Genomic DNA, 21,221 nt, shown 5'->3' on the forward strand with positions numbered 1-21,221 from the left:
AACAATGACAGTGAGGGCTGAGGGCAGAGGTACCTCCGCATTGAGCTCCCCATCTGGGAATCTCAGTTTAGTACTCCAGTTACTTTAGGTGGCAGTGTTTGAGATTTTTGTTGCTGTTAGTTTTTCTTAGTATGTTACTGGGAACTGAACCCACGGCCTTCTCACTGAGCCATACCCCCAGCTTTTTAAAAATTCTGAGACAGGCTTTCCCTTGCCTAGGATGGCCTTGAATTTAAGATCCTCCTGCCTCAGCCTCCCAAGAAGCTAGGTTACAGGTGTGCAGTACCACACCCAGGAGCACTGTATACTTTTAAAGCAACCCTGGGTGATTCTGATGGGTGGAATGAGTTTGCATTACTCTTGCTTAAGATCATTACAGCTGAAACTGCTACCGCTGAGTAACAGTACTCACTAGAGACCAGGCAGTTTTATTTATTTATTTAGGTACAGGGATCGAACTCGGGACCTTGCACTTGCGCGGAACCACTGAGCTAAATCCCTGGCCCAGCAGGCGCTGTTTTAAACACTTTACGTATATTAACTTTAATCCTTGTAACAACCCTGAGGCATGGAATTGTACTATGCCTATTCCACGTATGAGGAAACCAGCTCAGAGATATTAAGTACTGTAACTTGCTCATGGTCAAGTCCAGCAGTTCAAAACCAAAGTCTGAGCTCTTCATCACTCTTTGAGGGCTGTTTCCACCCCCATTCCGTGGTGCTAGGGATTGAACCTAGGGCCTTGAGCATACTAGGTAAGCTCTCTACCACTGAGCTACATCCTTAGCTCTTTGCATCTTAAAATAGGGTCTTGCTAAGTTGGCCAGGTGGCCTTGAACTCAGGATCCTCCTGCCTCAGGCTCCTGAGTGCTGGGATTACATGTGTGTGCCACCATACCCAGATGAGCACCACCCATGGTCTCTAATGGAACTCTTGGTTCTCCTTTTCTGGCTCAGCTTGCTCTCCCAAACTCTGTATCTTCACACTCAAGCCTCTTTAAAGTGCTTCTTCCTTCGTCTTGAATTGGCAAACTCCTATTCATCCCTTTAAATCCAGTTCAGAAAGCCCCCTCTTGATCTCCTCTAGGGACTCATTTCACCCTGACCTCTAAACTGTTCCCTAGTTCATGGTGAAATTCCCCAATCTTCTAACCCCAGTTCAGAATTGCAGTTGCTTTAGGTGAGCTGGTATCTCAACCTCAGCAGGTTCTAAGGGATGAGCTGCTTCTTCTACATAAAAAAATAAGACATGCTGGGCATCATGGCACACACCAGTAATCCCAGCATTGGGGAAGCTGAGGCAGGAGGATCACTGAGAGTTCAAAGCCAGCCTGGACTACATAATGAATTCAAGGCCAGCCTGAACAACATAGCAAGACCTTCTCCAAAAAAAAAAAAAAAAAAGACAGCCAAGCAGAAAGTGCCTAGTCTGGTGTCTGGCACACAGTCAGCAATCAATAGTAGGTTATGGAATTGCTTTCGCATTCCCACGAAGTGACTGGCAATGCACCACCACCCCATTTCTTTGGCTTCTCAGAGGAACCCTGGGGCCTGGCCTGGGTTTGCTGCCCAATTGTGCAGGGGTTTGGAATACAGACTTAGAAAAGGACTTTCTCAAGGGGGAAAGGCATAGTACTACAGCTCTAGTGTGGGAGGCTTGAATCCAACCTCCCCTAAGAAGACCCTCGAAACTCCATTTCCAAAGTTAGCCTTCTGGGAAGAAAAGCAAAGGGTACAAAAATCAGCAGGGACAGTAACGTGTCCATCACCGATGCAATTCCCAAGGAAAGAGTTTTAGCTCATTTTCCACCCTCTGCCAAACTGCTTTACCAGTGCCCAAATGCACCCTGCACTTTTAGAAGCTCTGCACACCATGCCAGGGGTCACAGTGCACACAAGGCTGCATGGACGGGAGGAAAGTCAGTAGCTGCAAGGATGAGGAAAGGAAAAAAGGAATTATATCACAACAATTTCCTTGTTCAAGGAGAGAAAGAGGAAAAGAAAAAAAACTATGAAGACATTTCAAATGTTAAGACAAAAACTCAACAAGTAAAAATGTGCAAGACAGCGCATGTACCAGAAAGTGGAAGACTGAGTATGCATGTGCACAGGTGTGCTGTGAGTGTGTAACAGCGGATTTCTGAGCACTGGCTGGAGTGGGAGCCAGAGCTGGCAAGAGGGGTTGAAGACAAGTGAGTGGGGCTGCGTGAGGGTGGGGGTGAGCTGCGTGGGGCTGGAGATGGGAGGCAGGAACATGCAGCGGGTACACTGCCTGTAAGCACAGGACTGTCCTGGGGTAGCCATACCTGCTCTTTTCGGAAGCCCTAGCCTCATTCACATAACCTGTAAAAAACAGGTATTTTTATGCTCCTTGAAGCAAGAGTTCATAAGGAACCAAACATAGAATTTCCTTAGGTTTCTTGTCAGACTGCTCTAGACCGATCGGAGCCCTGATGCCTCTCAAAGGATCTGACCGGATTCTTCATTCTGGAACTACCAACCCCTTTTCCAGGCCTCCCTCCTACCCCAACACTTCCTTTGATTCTCAGGCCAGATCTGGCGCTAAGTCACCCCAGATCACTGGCCTTGCCCCTTCACAAGCCAACGTGGAGCCTGGGTCAACAATACTCAGCAATCCAGCCTCCGGGGCCGGGCTGTACTGTCCTGGGGCACCTGGAGAATCAATCCCCTAGCACTGGCAGCCTCCCTCTCATTTCACTGCCCAAGCAGGTACAGCTACCACCCCCCACCTGCTCCAACTCCAACTCCCGGGCCAGCACTGGGGGAGAAGGACGAGACCCTCCCCTCCCAGGGGTGGAGGAACCAGAGGGGCAGCATTCCAGAGAGGTGGGGGAGGGGCCGCAAAGAGGGGGTGCAGAGACAAGTGCAAGACAGGGGTGGGGGGCACACAGGAAGGGGCACAGAGTCCTGAGGGTAAAGAACAGAGACCCGAGGAGGGAACAGGAAGACCCAGCAGGAGAACAAGGCGACCCGGGGTAAAGACAACAGGGGGACCTAGGTAGAGAACAGGGAGGCCCAGGAGAGAACAGGAGAGAAGGGAGACACCCGGAGGGGCAAGGCTGCAGCTAGAAAGACCCTGGGACCGCAGGGTGAGACTGGGAAGCAGAGACACCGGGAGGCCAACTCCGAGGGGAAAAGAAGTAGAGACGAAGACGCAGTCACGGTAACTGGGGACCGGGCACACCGGGATGGAACAGGGCGCAGGGCGGCGACGGACTGAACTTTCGGAGCGGGTGCGAGCTGACACGTCCTCCCGGGGCAGGTCGCTCCGGGGCCTTCGGGGCGCCGCCGCCCTGGCCCCTCCCGGGCCCACGCTCGAGCCCGAGGGGGCGGGGGCCGCAAACTCGCGCCGGGCGGGTCCCGGGACCGCACGTGCGCCGGGATAGCCAGGAATCAGGGGCGCGTCGGCTGCCGGGCGTCCGACGGCGGGGTGGGGTGGGGTGGGGTGGGGTGGGGTGGGGCCGGCCCGGACCTGCTCCGGCCGGGGGGCAGTGGGAGGCCGAGGGCCGCCCCCGAAGCTCGTCCGCGTCCGCGTCGGAAGGTGGAGGCGAGGCGGGCCGAGGCGGGGAGCGCCCCTGCGAAAGGAAACTTTGGGGGGGCTGCGGCTCAGGTGCGGAGGGAGGGGCTCGCCCGCCGCGGCGGTGGGGGCGCGTCTGCCGCGGGGTAAACGAGGAGCCGCCAGGCCTGGGGGGCCGCGCCGAGACTGCGGGCGCGGCAGGTGGGGGCGCGGCCCGGCCTCCGCGGCGCCCCCGGCCCCCCGGGACCGCCCCCGGGTCCGCGCGGTGGACGCGGGGGTAGGGCGTGGAGCGCGGTGAAGGGACCGGCGCGGAGGAGCCGGAGAGGGCCGGGTTCCACTCACCGCCCATCCAGGGGCCGTCGGTCCGCATGTCCCTCCGCACCGCCGAGGCCGCCGCTCCCGCCACCTGGTCCTGGTCCTGCTCCCGCCACCGCCGCCCAAGCTGGAGCCGGAGCTGGAGCCGGAGCTGGAGCCCGAGCCGCCGCCTGTGCCGCCTCTGCCGCTGCTGCTGTCGCTCCCGCGCCAGCCCCGGCCGCGCGCCCCCGCTCGCGCCCGCGCCCGCTCCCCTGCCCCTGCCGTGCGCGCCCCCGGCGCCGCCCCTCCCCGCGTGCACTCTCTAGAGCCGAGGAGCCGCGCAGGCCGGGAGAGGCCACAACCCAGCCCCGAGTCTAAATCCACCGCAACGCCAATTTTGATTTTGAACCCCAGGCATGAGCATGGGCAGACCCCAACTTCGATACTAAGTCTAGACCCTTCTAGTAGCTCCCAAATCCCAGTATGATTTATTATAGTAGTATAATAAATACTATAAAATATATTACACTTATACTATTCTAGGACTCCCGTTGCCTCCCCATACCGATCTAAACCTGATACTGAGCTCAGACCCACCTTAAATCCTGTATTGGGTCCAAACCCATAAATCTGTTTTGAAATTGGCACAATAGTAATTTTTTTCTGAAACCCTATACTGTATGGCCCCAAATTCGATTCTGACCCTAAACCCCTTCATTACTTCGACTGCCCTAAGCTTGATAGTGACACTGGCACAACCCTGGGCCCTGAAGGTACTCTAGTACCAATGCTGAGGCCCCCATCCCTAAATGAGCCCTCCTGTCCAACAGCTACCTTCCTCTGGATCCCAATACACTTCTGAACTACAAGCCTTAAATAAGAACACCATACTTTCATTCCCAGGTCAACACCAACACACTTTCTGAATCTGCATTCTCAATTTCAACTCCAGACTTGGGTCAATCAAAAAGGACCCCTAACATAGATACTGACCTCAAATCCCACCTATCTTTGTGACTATTTAGGACCCTAATCGGACCCAACTCTAACAATAATCTGGACTGCTGGCATTACAGGCAAGCTCCACCTCTCCAGCTCTAATGATCGTGAAACCCAGGATGGGCACATTGGCTTTGCAGAAGCTCCACACAAGGCCCACACTCACCCTCTTCTGACCTCGTATCAGCCCTAATCAGAGGTTGGCTAACGCCCCAGTATTTACACTAATTCCAACTAGTACAAATTGGTCCTTGAATTCAACACTTGATAGTGCCCCCAGACAGAATATAGACCTTGGTATTGAGTTTCTGACTCCTCACATCAAACTTAAATGCTGACCCCATGAATTTCTGGACTACACCAAGAACCTACCTGGAGATTTAATCCAACTCCCAGTGCTCATAGAATTGGTAAGCCCTAAACAAAGAGACAATCTTGGAACCAAAGCCCCTGCCTTCAGAGTCCCCTGTCCCAGTCCACGCTACCATCACAAAGCTACACCAGCCCCTTCCTGTCCCCAACCCAACCCCACCCCATCCCTGGCCAGTTAGGCTTTCTACTAGAGGAGGAGGGAAATGCCACCACTGCCTTGGTTCAGGTGAGACTGTCAGGTTTCTGGTCTTTTGTGGGGTCTGACTGATACAGACGGAGGTATTTTTTGTTTTGTTTTGTTTTATTTTGAAAAAGGGTTTCATTATGTTGTGCAGGATGTCCTTGAACTCTTTAGGTAGCCCAAACTGGCCTTGAACTTGCAGGTTTCTCCTATCCTCAGCCTCCTGAGTGCTGGGATTACAGGGGTGTGTCACCATACCCAGCCTCAGGGAATATGAAGTCAAGTGAGAAATAAAACAAAACGTGAGGATTGTCAAGGTACCTGGACAATGATTACGTGGTAGTGTGCAGGGCAAGGTTGTCCTGAGTTCAGGGATCTGGCTGGTTATCACCTAATTCACAGCCTGCTTCTGTCCTGAACTTGGATTCAGAAGCAGTGCGTGTGCGCCCCCTGGTGTGTGAGAAGGGCGTGAGGCCGGCTCCAGTGATTCTGGGTAGACAACTTGGTCAGGGTGACAAACTGATCAAAAATGAATACTCTGTCCAGTGGTTTTTCAACCATTGGTAATTTTGGTGTGCCATGGGCGAGCTACTGCAAGTTTTATGCACCTCTAGGCATTTTGGGGGCCTATTTTTTATAACTTTGATGGTTCATCACCCTACCCTCATTTTAAAAAGTATATTTTTCAGCCAATTATGCCCGCTCATTGCTGACTAATGAAAACAGCCCTTCCCCTTGGCTTCACTGCCCCACACTACTCATTGGCTACTCTTTCTCTAACTCCTTTGCTGTCTCCTCGTCAGCAGTTCTGGGACTGTTAGGCCTCCCCTTTTCTCACTCAGCCCCCTTTCCCTGGACTGTCTGAACTATTATCAGCCACAGGGAGATGACTTCCAAATCTTCACCTCCAGTCTAGGACTCTCATCTGAGCTCCGGATTTAAATACCAAGAACTTTCTCTGTATCACTCCCTGGATGTCCCCCAGGTAAACAGAATCCACATCTTCCCCACCCTGGTCTGCTCTCCTTGATCCTAGGCAGTGACATCCTCGGTCATTCAGCCACTGGCCCAGAAATGCAGAGACCGTCTCTCTGGCACCCCTGTCCAGTCACCAGTCCTGCAGACTTTGAAAATAAAAGGAGGGGGCCGGGGATTTAGCTCAGTGGTTCTGGCAGCTGCCTCGCAAGCGCAAGGTCCCAAGTTCGATCCCCGGTACCAAAAAAAAAAAAGAAAGAAAATAAAAGGTGGGCCAAGGATTTAGCTCAGTGGCACTGTGCATACCATCCCCAGTACCAAAAAAAAGAAAGAAAAAGAAAAGAAAAGGAGGCAACAAACCATGTGGCTTCAGGTTTCGGTTCACGCAAAGCCAAACTGGTCATAGACTCTCCTGTGCATTGCCATTCAATGATGCCCCTTGAGACCTGCTCTACCTTGAGTGGGTTTCAGTACCATGGAACCAGCACCTCTTTAGAACCATCACTTCCTCCAGGAAGCTATACCTAAGCCCTGGGCTGGGTTAGGGCTTTACCCACCTCATCTCTAATCCTTGGGGATTAGAATCCGAATCTGTGTTCCTGTCTCCCACTTACAGTCCATGGTTTCCTTGAGGATAGGAAGAATGAATCTGCCTTTTCCACTGCCATATTCCCATGTCCAGCACAGGGGCCTGACACATACTTGGTGCATGTTACATGTTTGTTAAAGGGATGAAAAAGTGGATTTCTCCCTTCTTTGCTCAAGGAACCACCAGACATGAATGATCAGGTGAAAGAAGAGCTCCCTGACCAATCCTTACAACTTGTCCAGACTCTCTTCTGTGGGTTTGCCACATGCTGGAAGAGGAGTTTATGATGTCTTCCACCCCATGTACCTGCTAACCTGGGCCTCAATAGGTCTGATATTCTGGCAGTTCTGTCCCTCTGTGCAGTGCTTCCCAGCCTGGTGACCCTAACACTTGCAAGGTAAGAGGGTGGGACACCTGCACCCTGTGGTGGATGTGGCAGGCTGCTCACTGCTGTGCTGCCCAGATACTTGCTCCAAGCCCCCACACCCTCACAGAGGTCTCAGAATCTCATCCCACAGGTCGCTAGCCCTCTGCTTACCATCTTGGTCCCTGTGTGGCAAGGTGCGTGTGAAGGCAAGGCAGGAGAATGCCCATGAGGAGAGCGAAGGATTCAGATCTCAACATCTACCGCACATGGAACTAACTGGACACAAACCCCGGGAAATGAAGCCAAAGGCCCACATTGTGGGGCCACATTTCAAGAAACTCAGGTGGCTGGGCATAGGAGCACTTAAGAGTGCGTGAAGGAACCGAGCCACAGCTCTGTCCAGATTGCCAAACTGTGAGCATAAGGTCCACGGGGGGCTGCCCTGCTGCCCTGTTCCTGGGCCTGGCAGGGAGGGATGTCCTTGTGCTCATCTGTGAAGGCCGAGTGGCATCACGTGTTCCAGCCCCAGGGTGCAGGGTGAGGGGAGAACCAGATGTCACTTCCCATTCCCGGTTCACCCTTTGTCCAGGGCCTGGGCCCACTGGGCATCCCTGAAACTTGTGACATCAATGCATCTCTTAGTCATCTCTTAGTTGGTCTAAATCAAATTAAATTCAGCTTGAATCTCCACCCACCAGATCGGTGAGATTTCTATGTCACTGCAGCTCCCCTCCCCCTCCCTCCAAAAGTCCAAGGACTCCAGGGGTTTGCATAGCCTATGAGGGTCAGTCTGCTCCAGCGCCCAGCAGGGAAACACTGAAGTACTTTTCAGTGGCTGTGGCAGGTATCAGCCATCTCTCCACCGGGGCTTCCGCTCTTCCTCTCTCTGGAAGGCCTCACTTGTCCAGCCTGGTCCTTGGGCTCTCTCAAGGGTGCCTCTTCTATAGACTCCCAGAGTCACAGCCCTTAGTCTTTGGCACTTTCTGTCACACACAGCCACTTTCTGAGGGTGGTGGTGGGGTGGAGAATGCTGTTTTTCTGCCTTTCTCCATCTGGATGGTCAGCTCCCTAGGACACAGTACTGTGTTCCCTCAGAGTTATCATAAAAAGCTTAGACACCAGAACTATAAAACAGATTGTTTACCTTCCCAGGTACACCGCTTATCTCCCAGGATGAGAGAGAAAAGGCCAAGGCCTTAGAGCACAAAGGCCTGGCTAGAGCCTTTCGTTTCTTCTGGATGAGTCACTATGTGGGGGGGGGGTGATATAGGAGCTAATTTTTCAATAGAACAAGTTTTTGAGCTCACGACACTTTGAGAAAACAGAAGCCACCATGGCAGAACTCTCTCACGTCCCCACTACCAAATCTGCAAAGCCACCCACACTGCTCCTTCCTCTGTCTTCATTCTGGCTGCAAGGAGAACGGAACTCGCCCTCTAGCAGAGGCTGATGCCTCTGTGCTCCAGACATTCTGGCTTCCCCAGGACTTTGCTTCCCTGGTCTCCAAGCACTGCATCTTTCACTACATCATTCCCAGCACTTCCCGGTCACCCCCCCCCCCGCCCCCCGCAAGCCAGGTTCCGTCCTGTAGGGGACAGGGGAAGGGGACGTTACCAGAACTTCTGCAGTGAGTTCTGGTCTCCTGCGAGCCACGGCAGCACACGGCGAATTACAGGAAAGGTAGACAAATGAGACTGAGAAGAAGCTGAGCTTTGGGTCTGATCAGCGCTGCTCTAGACAGCAAAGACCCAAGCCCCCAGCTTACCACACCTTTATTCAGTACCTCGGGAGAAACAAATGTAACAAATGACTTGCAGAGAGTTCAATAGTTCACATTGGGATAAACAAGGTGTAACGGAAGGCTTGCAGAGAGTTCAGTACATCTCCGGCAAACAAGATGTTAATCAGTCCAAGAACAATGAGGAATTGAGCAGATGTTTGTTCTCCCAGGATGTTTCTTGTCCTGGAGAATCACAGCATCACTGGATCACTGAAGTCTCAGTTGTGACCAGAGGCCAAACTGGAGTTATTCTGTAGCTTGGCTGTAGGCAAGAGAACTAGGCTAACCAAATGATCTCTCCCTAGAATTGTGTAGCATTGCTCCCAACACCCTCCCCCAGCTCCTCCCCACCTGGAGTGTGAGAGAGACTCACTGCTGTCCTTCCTAACAAACCTGAGGGCTGTTTCTGCACGAAGTCTTCATCCTTCCATCCGGTACTGGGGCAGACAGACTAGCTCCTTGACATCTTCATAACAACAGCCATTTCCTACAGACCACTTGGGCCCCTCTTTTTTTTTTAACCGTCACATAGTGGGCTTTGTCCTCATCCCAAACTGCACCTCCCTGGCTGTACCTTGTCCACTCGACCTGGTGGGAGCCGATCTGACTCATCAGCCTTCTCTGCTGGTGACCTCTTTTGTTCTCCTAATTCATCAGCTCTGTCCTTCCTTCACTTTCCTCCATGTCCACCCTAGGCCCCAGGGCCTAATTCTTTAATTCTTGTCACTATCCCAATCCTCTTTGCCTCTCTACCGTTTTATCAGATGTTTCTGGCAAAAACTCAGCAGTGAGTGAGTTCTATCTGCCTTCTTGCACCTGTGCTCAAGCAACCGAGTGACTTCACAGGTCACATGGATCTTTTCTGATGAAATGAATCAGTGAGTTAAGCACTGAACAGAGAAGTACCTGGCTTGGTGGGAAGTAGGATGTATGCATAAGTTGGACAGGGAGGGCAGAGGTTCAGCTTCACTATGAGGCAGCAAACAGCTCCCTGGGCCTGCTGAGGTTCCTGGGGCCTCCGCTCTTCCTGAAAAGTGGGGTGGAGCCATGGGGGCTCCAGATAGTGCAGGCCGTGGGATTCAGAAGTGCAGTGGGGCTTCGGGTGAGAGGCTGGGAGCTGCACAGGTGCCAGTTAGGGACTCCTCCAGGCTTTCAGGGGCCCCCCCGCAGGCTGCCAGCACCACCTATGCCTCAGGGTGGACCAGGCTGCCAGAGCATGGCCTGGGATTTGAAGAAATACAAACCTGGGTCTGAGTAATACTCAGGGCACTTATTAGGTGTATGGTGCTGAACAAATTACTTCCTTTCTCTAGGCCTCAGTTTTCTCTTCTGCAAAAGAAGATAATACTTTGCAGGATTGTAAGAATGACATGAGGCTGTGTTCATAAAGTAGGTTCTTGGAAATAGAAGCTATTTCATGATTACTAGAATTAGCATAATCAAATCTCAGTAGCACCAGTTTGGAGAAGCATTTAAAAGCTAATCTCACCAAATGTGGTGGCACATGACTGTAGTTCCAGTACTTGGGAGGCTGAGGCAGGAGGATTGCCCTGAATCTAAGGCCAGACTGGGCTCATAATAAGTTCAAGGTCAGCCTGAACTAAATAACAAGACACTACCACTAAATAAATAAAATAAATGCTAATCCCACCAAGTCCCATACGTATCCTGGTTAATCCTCAGTTACTGTCTGAATGAAGCCCCTCTTTCCTCATTATCCAACCTCCTTCTACACATCTCCTCTCCTGGTGCAACCTCCCAGTTTGCCTTCCCCAACCTCTTACAGTACTCTCAGCCTCTTCAGACTTCCTCCTTCCAGTTCCTGCCTGAGAAGCAGCAGCAGTGCACACCACAGAGCAGTGAGGCGGGGCAGCACCTTCTCACTTTCCAAAGCCACTCCCAGATCATTATCCCTGCTCACTTAAGGCTCATGCCATCTGGCTCTTGCAATTCATTCATGCAACCAAGATTTATTGAGTGCATTTCTCCCTTCACCTCCCATCTTCTTTTAACAGGGATTCAGGTGACTTACTAAAAGCAAATAAACAAACATAATAAAGGGTGTGTGGCATGTAGTGGAGTGTCTACAGATTTGTAAATAAATGAATACATTTTAAAATATTTCATAGAGGTTTACCTCTTCCCAATTCTCCCTTCAGAGGTAAATTTTATCTCACTTAAACAAGGAAGTATATTAGTTTTATGCCTCTCGAGTTGTTCAATCAGAAACCGATCCACCATTTTAGATGTTCTTCTAATCTCTTCCGGGGGGTCACATTTCATACTGTTGGTCACCCACAGAAACAGGAGCTGTACCTCTGCTCCCTCAGTAGGCCCCGGTGGCTCCTTACTCCTTCATCATATCACCTTTTTATTCTCCCCAAGACAACCACCTGAGCCTGAGCTGCCATATGTGACTTGCTTTAATGAAGGGCAGTGTACTTAAGAGGATTATGCTGGCCGAGGTGATGCATGTCTATAATCCCAGCTGCTTCGGAGGCCGAGGCAGGAGCTTCACAACTTTGAGCCCAGCCTGGGCAATTTAGTGGGACTTTGTCTCAAGATGAGAAATAAAAAGGACTGGGAATGTCGCTCAGCGGTAGAGCATCTCTGGGTTGGGTTAGGTTGAGGTAGGCTAGAAGAAATCAAAAGCAATCGAGCTGAAACAGGAGCACCTGACGCAGGGCTTTATTGGGGAAGGAGCTGCTGGGCTGTCTCAAACAATGGTGAGAGAGAGCAAGAGGTTGGTGAGGCAGAGTTTATACAGGGTTTTGTATTTGGGAGAGCATCGTGGAAGGGGCAGTGATTGGTCGTATCGTTGGGGCGGGTGACTGAGTTTAAACTTATTGGCGGACGAGTAGCAGGGCAGAGTGACAAATTCAGTTCCGCCTCCCAGAGAGGTCAAGACCCGTTTAGAAGAAGCGGGCGCCATTTTGAGTAATAGACCTCCCTGTGGCCATTTTGTCTAACAAATAAAGCTAGATAGAAAGGAGACACTCATTTTTTTGTCTCCCTTATTATCTTCAAACTTTGGGTTAGCTCTCTGCTCAGTTCTGCCTCTAGGCATGCTAATCACTTAAGGAGTGTCTCTATTGCTAGGATTATTAGCCCTAAATTTACCAAGTCTATCTCATCTCCCTTCAAGACTGAGTACACCAAGATAAGGATCACTAAAATAATTTTCAGGATGCAGGGACACACAATTGGCAGCTTTTACAAGTCCTGTTCTAGCCTCCCTGTGATGATGCCTTGAACCAGCCATTGCCCTAAACCCACACCTAAGGCTCCTGGAAAAGCAGAGCCTGGCAGACCAGGGACCACCCCACGATGAGGTCACCTCGCCCAGGTGGGAACAAGTCCCCCATGATGGGTGCCATGGCTGTCCCACCCCCAAGCAAGACCACTCATCTCACGGGACCCAAATTGGCCTCAAGCCATAAAGATCCCCCTGGGGCTACAAAACCAGAACCGTGACAGTGAGTGATCATACCCTGGCCAGTCTCAGCTAATCCTTCAAAACTTGCCTCCTGGGCCGAGGATTTAGCTTAGTGGTTCCACCACCTGTCTCTCAAGCTAAGGACTCGAGTTCAATCCCTGGTACCAAAAAAAAAATCAAAACAAACCTGCCTCCTGCTTTTGTGAGCAGGCCGGTCTGAACCTCTCCGTCACAGTAGGACCCCTCCAATTGGGCAAGCTGCAGTCCTTTCCCATTCTTTACTTTCTACCTCTGCCTAATAAATCTGCCTATACTTCACACTGATGCATCCTGAATTTCTTTATCCAAATGAGTCAAGAACCTATTTGGAGGGCCAAGTTGAGGCCCCCATATCCTCTTTTGGGAGACCCCCACATGGACCCTATCCACTGACAGGACCCACAGTACTGCCAAAAAGACGAAGAGGAGGAGGAGGAGGGGGAGGAGGGGGAGGGGGGGGGAGGGAGGCAGATCTGCAGAGCAGAATTGTAATTTTTTTTTTTTGTACTGGGGATCGAACTGGGGTCCTTAGCTTGCCAGGCAGGCGGTGGAACCACTGAGCTAAATCCCCAGCCCCCAGAACTGTAATTTTTACAACTGGGTGAAAACTGAAGGTTTTTCCAGAGACCAAAAAGAAAAGTACCTCAAGAATCAAGTGCTAGGCTGGGTATGGTGGCCCCTGCCCATAATTCCAACACTTGGGAGGTTGAGGCAGGAAGATCAACAGGAGTTCAAGTCCAACCTGCGCTACAAAGAGACCCTGTCTAAAAAAAAAAGAAAGAAAGAATAAAGAATCAAATGCTAATGTGAATGGCACCATCCTGTCCTTCATTCTACATCCTCTCTCTCATCTGCGCTGGTCATCTGTCCTCCCACCCCAACCCTTGCAGGTTTTTTCACTTTCAGAAAACACTTTCCTTCTCCACCAGGATGGAGTCTATCTCCCTGAGCTTTTCCCTTCTTGTTTTCAGTTCTCCAACTTTTCTAGAGTCCTGTCTTCAATTGGTCAGTAATGCAAAGATCATCTGTATCTCATCCTTCAAGACAGGGAGGATTTTCCACTGGGGCTTTCTTTTCAATATTCAATATTCCTGATTTCTTTGAATACGGAAACTCCTAAATAAAATACTTTCATACCCCTTGCTCAAAGACAGACATTACATCTTAGGTCTAGTATATTCTGAAGCCATATTGAGAAAGGAAATAATTCCTTAACTGCCTCCTAATTAGCATTGTGTCTTCTCTCTTCCCTAAGAATCAGTAAATCGGATTAGCATGGCAAGGGTAGATGTCTGCTCCTTTCTTGATCCCCTTTGGGGTTTGTTTGAATAAGAATATGGTTGTAGTCCCTTTAATGGCTTTGCAGTTATTCACAAAAGAGGCCTTGATGGTTTGATTTTGAGAAGCCTCAATTACATTCTTGCCAAAGGCTAATATCAATTTGGGGATGATATATTCTTCTAGTTAAACAAATTAAAGATAAGTGTATGAATAAACAGAAAAAAATGGAAACAAGGACAGTAATCAAGACAGTGTGGCCATAAGGATAGTCATACAAATCATCAGAACAGAAGTGAGTGACCAGGAATAAATCCTTATCTTTATGACAAATTGATTTTTGACAAAGACCCCAAGGCCATTCAGTGGAAAAAGGATGGGTTTTTTTTTTTTTTGGTACCCTGGATTGAACTCGGATCCTTGTGCTTGCGCAGCAGGTGGTGAAACCACTGAGCTAAATCCCCGGTTCTGGGATGGTCTTTTGGGGGTTTTTTTGTTTGTTTTTTGGTACCGGGGATCAAACCTGGGTCTTTGCGCTTGCGCAGCAGGCGGCGAAACCACTGAGCTAAATCCCTGGGCCTGGGATGGTCTTTTTTAACACATGATTCTGGAACAATTGGATATCCACAGGCAAAAAATATGAATTTAAACCCTTATACCATAAGCAAAAATTAATTCAAAATGAGTTAAACACCAAGGTAAGAGCTAGAATATAAAACTCTGAGAAGAAAACATAGGAATATATGTTCATGACTTTGGATTAGACAAAGAGTTCTTAAGAATGACATCACAACACAAGTAATAGAAGAAAAAAGATAAACTGGACTTCATAAAGACTAAAAACTTTTCAGTTAAAAAAAAACCATCAGGGCCGGGGATTTAGCTCAGTGGTTTCGTCGCCTGCTGCGCAAGCGCAAAGACCTGAGTTCGATCCCCGGTACCAAAAAAAAAAAAATCAGCCAGGCATAGTGTCGAATGCTTGTGATCCCAGCACTCAGGAGGCAGGAGGATCATCCCGAGTTTGTGGCCAGCCTGGACTACATAGTGAGCTCAAGGGGAGCCTAAACTACATAGTGAGATCCTGTTTCAAAAAAACAAACCAGCTGGGGATTTAGCTCAGTGGTTCCACCGCCTGCCTGGCAAGCGCAAGGTCCCAAGTTCGATCCCTGGTACACACACACAAAAATCCCCCAAAAAACAAAACCAAACCCAAAAACCCACCATCAACCAGGCATGGTGGTGCACACCTGTAATCCCCATGCTGTGAGGGTGAGGCAGGAGTATCACTGAGAGTTCAAGACCAGCCTAGCTACATAGTGAGACCCTGTTTGAACCCCCTCCCTCCAAAAAGAAACAAAGACAAACAAGCAAAAAACCACCATCAATGAAAAGACAGATTGGGAGAAAATATTTAGTTTTGATTTATTTTTTGATATTTTGAGGCAGGGTCTTGTTATGTAGTCCAAGCTGGCCTTGAACTCACTGCGTAACCCAGGGTGACCTCCAGCTCACAGTAGTCCTCCTGCCTCAGCCTCCTGAGTGCTGGGATTACAGCATACCTGGCTTGAAAAAATATTTATAAATCACATATCTGATAAAAAGATATATATCCACAGCATATAAAGAAGTCTTACAATTCAGCAATTTTAAGGCAATAGACCAATTTAAAAATGGGCAAAAGAATTGAATAGGCATTTCCCCAAAGGAGAGATGCAAATGGCCCATAAGTACATGAAAAGATGTCATTAGTCATTAGAAAAATGAAATCAGCCACAATGAGATACCATGTCGCACCCCCTAAAATGGCTGTACTCAATGAAACAGGCAATAACAAGCAAATGTTGAGAATGTGGAGGTACTAGAGCTTTCAGAAATAGGACCCCCCCCTTCCAATGCTGAGGATTGAACTCAGGGCCTTGTGCATGCTATGCAGAGCTGCACTTCTGAGCTGCACACCTAGTCCTGAAACTAGAGCTTTCATATATACATCACTTGTGGGAATGTGAAATGGTGCACTTTAGAAAGCAGTTTGTCAGCTTTTTTTTTTTTTTGGTACCGGGAATCGAACTCAGGTCCATGCGCTTGCAAGGCAGGTGGCGGAATCACTGAGCTAAATCCCCAGCCCTTGTCAGCTTCTTAACATAAATTTACCATGTGACCCTGCAATTTCATTTCTAGGTATTTGCTCAAGAGAAATGAAAACATATGTCTACAGAAGGATTGATATGAGAATGTTCATAGGAGTGTTATTCATAATAGCACAAATGTACAAACAAGCCAAATGGTTATCGGTTGGTGAATGGATAAACAAAATGTAGTATATCCATATTATAGAATATTATTTGGCAATAAAAAGGAATGAAGTACTGATGGATCCTATAGATGAACCTCAAAAACCTTATGCTCAATGAAAGAAGCCAGACACAAAAGTCCTGTTGTATGATTCTATTTATATAAAATGTCCAGAAAAAGGAAATCTACAGAGATGGAAAGTAGATTAGTGGTTGACTGGGAATAGCAAGAGACTGGAAATGAGCACATACTCTTGGGGGTGATGGATATATTTTTAAATTAAGTTGTAGTGATTGTTGTGTAATATAAATTCATCAAAAATCACTGAACTATGCACTTTAATAAAAAAGACAATAGGATAGAAAAGAAATAAGTGGAACTAAGGGTGGTTGGTTTCAGTCTCCAAAGGTACACATGGGGACCAGGGGTGGCTCAGTGGTAAAGTGTGTGCTTAGCATGTGCAGAGCCCTGGATTCTAGCCCTAACTCCATGTAAAAAGCAAAACCCTCACAAAGAAGGGGCCGGGGATTTAGCTCAGTGGTTCCGCCACCTGCCTCGCAAGCACAAGGTCCCAAGTTCGATCCCTGGTACCAAAAATACAAAAACCTCACAAAAGTACATGTGTTAAAGGTGGGCTCTGAAAGCTCCATAGTCCTTTAAATTGAAAACTAAACTAAACTGATTTTTCAAGTCCTTAGACCAGAGAAAAGTATTTCGTAGTGAGCTAGGCATGGTGACACATGTCCATAATCCCAGCACTCTGGAAAGTTGAGGGTGCAAGATTATAAATTCAGCCCCAGACTTGTTGGGAGCAATGCTACATAATTCTAGGGAAAAATCATTTGGTTAGCCTAGTTCTCTTGCCTACAGCCAAACTACAGAATAACTCCAGTTTGGCCTCTGGTCACAACTGAGACTTCAGTGATCCAGTGATGCTGTGATTCTCCAGGACAAGAAACATCCTGGGAGAACAAACATCTGCTCAATTCCTCATTGTTCTTGGACTGATTAACATCTTGTTTGCCGGAGATGTACTGAACTCTCTGCAAGCCTTCCTTACACCTTGTTTATCCCAATGTGAACTATTGAACTCTCTGCAAGTCATTTGTTACATTTGTTTCTCCCGAGGTACTGAATAAAGGTGTGGTAAGCTGGGGGCTTGGGTGTTTGCTTCCCAGAGCAGCGCTGATCAGACCCAAAGCTCAGCTTCTTCTCAGTCTCATTTGTCTACCTTTCCTGTAATTCGCCCAGGACTCACTGCAGAGGTTCTGGTAATGTCCCCTTCCCCTGTCCCCTATACAGACTGAGTAATTTAGCAATTTAGCAAGGTCCTGCCTCAAAAGAAAAGAAAAATACTGAAAATGTAGTTTAATGTGAGGGCCCTGGGTTCAATTCCTAGAACTGCCACAAAACAAAGAAACAAAGAAAGAAAGAAACAAACAAAATCTAGTGAGACAATAAACTATGAAATAATGAACACCCTGGACACTATATTATAGTCAGTTTAATTTTAACTTTTCTTTTACTGTTTCATATAATGTCTTTCATTGTCACTGGAAGAATTCTAGAGTTTAGCTGATCAGTACAGTAGACACTAGCTTCATGTGGCATTTAAATTAAATAATTGTGTACAAAAATAAAAGAAGAAGCCTGGTGTGGTAGCACACGCCTATAATCCCAGCACTTAGGAGGCTGAGGCAGGAGGACTGCTGTAAATTTGAGGCTAGCCTGGGCTACATAATGAGTTCAAGGCCAGCCTGAATTACATAGTGAGACCCTCAACAAACAAACAAAAATGTGGTTTCTTACACACGTGGGAGGCTGTAGTATGAGGATCCCAAGTTCAAGTCCTGCCTGAACAATTTAGCAAGACCTGTCTCAAAATTTAAAAAAAAAAAAGTTTTTAAAAGGGCTAGAGTTGTAGCTCAGTGGTAGACTATCCCTGGGTTCATTCCTTAGTACTGAAAAAAAAATTAAACTTAATTACAATTCAATAAAATTAGAAATTTGAGGAACTACTGTGTAGCTCAGTGGTAGAGCACTGCCTAGAAGGAATGAGGCCATGGGTTTGATTCCCTGCACCACAAAATGAATTAAAAAATCTTAGAAATTTAGCTCCTTAGTTACCTTAGTCACATTCCAAGTGCTCAACAGCCACATGGCTACCATATTGGATGGGGCACATAGAGAACATTTTCATCGCTGCAGAAAGTTCTATTGGGTATGGCTGGGTTAGAGAATAGTTTCTTTTCTTTTTTTTTTCGTACCAGGGATTGAACTTGGGACCTTGCGCTTGTGAGGCAGGCGGAACCACTGAGCTAAATCCCCGGCCTGAGAATAGTTTAATAAAAACAAAAGTTTGGAGTTCAGGCTGGACACAGTCGTGCATTCCTGTAATTCTGGTATTTGGGAGGCTGAGGAAGGATGATCTCAAGTTTGAGGTCAGCCTGGGCAGCCCTGTTTCAAAAATTAAAAAGGGATTGGGATATGTCTCAGGGGCAGAGCCTCCCTGGCTTCCATGCCCAGTACTACAAACAAAGTTTGCAGTGCAAAATGTTGGTGAGAGTGTGTGTGATGGCGTGCCAACCTTAGCCAGGGCAGGGTTAGAAAAAGGAATAGAGGGCCGGGGATTTAGCTCAGTGGTGCCACACCTGCCTTGGAAGTGCAAGGTCCTGAGTTCCATCCCGGGTACCAAAAAAAAGGAAAAGGAATAGAAATTTTATTTTTTAAAATAGACAAGATTTAGCATGGATAGATTTCATTTTTCCCCAACTTTTGTAATTGAAGTGGTGGGACACACTGAGGCCTGCCAGGGCACACTTGAAGAACAATATTAGTTTAGCTCTTCAGCCTAAGATGGCTTTTCTTGTGCAAAACACTCTTTGGCTGGCTTCTCTTTTGCTGAGTGGTATATTCAGGCTGGCAGGATTTTGACATACAAAACAGAGGAGAGCTGAGCCAGCCTGGCAGGGGAGACTGTAGGGCGGTTAAGGAGGGGTGTGGAGTGGGATAGGAAAAGTATGATAACTGTCTGCTGGGGTTGCTGAGGGAGCTTGGATTTTTAAGAGATTCTCAGGGACTCTGTACATGGGCCATATTGCCTTATCTTCCAGCTTTTCAAAAAACTTCCAGTTGCTTGGGGAGATAGTTTTATATTAGGGGGATGTCATAAGAACTAGTGACTCACTTCATATCCAGCTTAGGGTCAGCAGAAGCAATTGCTCAAGTAGATCCAGGCATGTGTGGGTTCCAAGCTGGGCACTGTCTGGCTTTTCTTTTCTTTTCTTTTTACCTAACAGGTGGTATCCAGCTAAATCTTAGAAAAGATTATTCTTCTCAAACTCCCAGAATACAGCCTCAGTAGGACTGCCAAGCTTGCAGATTTATGGCATAAAGAAATGAAAACTGATGAGGCTGAAGATGTGATGAAATTTGGAATACCGTTTCAGAGTGAGGAGGGAAATCACGGACACCTCTCTGAGACAGATGTGACAACTGCTGTAGGATAAGCACCACTACTGTCTTCCTGAAGCATGGAACATACAAAGGCCAGAGTTGCAAAAGGGCCATAGGATTCCTGACCACTGACAACAATGCTTTCTGAATAGTAAAGCACAGGCCATGTCACCAGGAGGTGGACAATGGTAGTAAGAACAGTCTGCCTTTCTTGCAGATGTTCTACCAACCAGTGGCCTTCGAACCCCACCATTCCTCATCTGGAGTGAGAACAGATGGATTCAAACAGCTGATAGCTCGCACCAGAGTCCAAGGTAGGTAGAGGCAGGGTCCTGCAGTAGGGAAGGAAAGGGATTACAGGAAATGAACAAGTGAAGCCAGGAAAGAAAGCTAGGAGAAAGGAGAGGGTTTTGCCTTTCTGATCTTGAGCAGGTGGTCATTTAGGGTGCAGTGGGAGCCTCTGTGAAAAGGCTCTTGCTTGCTGAGATACTGCTCCAGCTCAGCCACTTCCGGAAAGAATTCTCAGCACAATTTCTATATAGGTTAGAGATAAAAACTCAAGTCAGAAGTCAGTGATGACATTGTACTTCTTTTGGTTTGTTTTAGGTGTGCATCATTCTGGTTGTTTATAGTGAACTTTTCCATTCCGTCAGCATGAAATCACCAAGTAGTGTTGCCCAACACTGGCATCAGCTGTGACTGGATTCTGTCATGTCAGTGAACCCAGCCAACCCACTCCGTCATGGCACCTAGGTGTGGGAAGGAATGCAACGAGGAGCAAAGGGCATCCATATAAGTGTCCTTTGGTAATGGCTACACTGGAGAACTAGTTGGTACAGGTTAGTGAGGCAGGAGAGAAGAAATAAAAAGTAGGCAAAAGGAAGCCAGGTGTGGTGGTGCATGCTTGTAATCCCAGCACTGGGTAGGCTGAGGCAGGAAGATCACTGTGAGCTGGAGGCCAGCCTGGGGTACATAGTGAATCATAATGAGTTCAAGGCCAGCCTGGACTGCACAGTAAGACCCTGTGTCAAACAAACAAAGAAACAAACCAACACAAACACACACACACACACACACACACACACACACACAGGAGTAGGTGAAAAGGAGATAAGGAAAATGAGATTTTAAAGTTGTAGTTTTAAGAAAAATTGCAGCTCTTCCCTTCCGGGAAGCTCACTCAAAAAAAGAAAAATCCAAAAGGTCCTTTTACAATAACTTGTAAATTAGGGCTCTGGATCTCTTCTTTCCCCGGTAAATTGCGCTTCCTCCATCCTCAGGAAGCAGCAGCAATGGCGCGCAGCACATGTCAACTTGGAACACATGTAGATGGCTTGCATCGCAACCTGCCAGACAGTGAGCCGCACACCCTAGACCTGTGTTGAAGACACCCGCTCCAGCTTGTCATGTGTTCTTCCTCTGAGTGCCAGAGTGAATCCTGTCTCTCCCTCTAAGAAACCTTCTTCTTTTTTTTTTTTTGGTACTGGGGATCAAACTCGGGACCTTGCACCTGCGAGGCAGGTGGCGTAACCACTAAGCTAAATCCCCAGCCCTGCAAACTTATTTTAAAAGGGTGGGTTAAATTCTTTATTTCAGACCCAACCTAGTGACAGTAGTGATCTCTA

The 21,221-nt window shown here is 48.2% G+C and overlaps 1 protein-coding gene and 1 long non-coding RNA gene across 26 annotated transcripts in view; one reads left to right on the forward strand and one right to left on the reverse strand.

Moving 5' to 3' along the window:
- Ptprf (protein tyrosine phosphatase receptor type F) overlaps positions 1–4,061 on the reverse strand; it is an 86,294-nt gene extending 82,233 nt beyond the window's left edge. For 13 of the 24 annotated variants that reach the window (XM_021249882.2, XM_087214942.1, XM_087214938.1 and 10 more), the window contains exon 1: positions 3,881–4,060. The gene's annotated coding sequence lies outside the window, so the exon portion shown is untranslated. Of the gene's footprint in view, positions 1–3,880 lie in introns of all 24 variants that reach the window. The other 11 variants (XM_087214941.1, XM_021249883.2, XM_004871886.3 and 8 more) reach the window with 2 other exon arrangements.
- On the forward strand, positions 1,884–21,092 carry LOC106008432 (uncharacterized). 2 transcript variants are annotated; one of them, XR_001182781.3, is made up of 5 exons: positions 1,884–3,184; positions 6,296–6,369; positions 7,125–7,345; positions 19,440–19,910; positions 20,203–21,092. It is a non-coding gene; the product is annotated as an uncharacterized LOC106008432 (long non-coding RNA). The 2 variants fall into 2 exon arrangements; XR_015452689.1 differs by lacking the exon at positions 6,296–6,369 and having other exon boundaries at positions 1,885–3,184.
- Positions 21,093–21,221: the final 129 nt, after the last annotated feature.

The sequence above is a fragment of the Heterocephalus glaber genome, unplaced genomic scaffold (genome assembly GCF_053883595.1).
Source record: "Heterocephalus glaber isolate CG9 unplaced genomic scaffold, H.glaber_assembly_v1.0 deba00001452, whole genome shotgun sequence".
Classification (NCBI taxonomy): Eukaryota; Metazoa; Chordata; class Mammalia; order Rodentia; family Bathyergidae; genus Heterocephalus; species Heterocephalus glaber.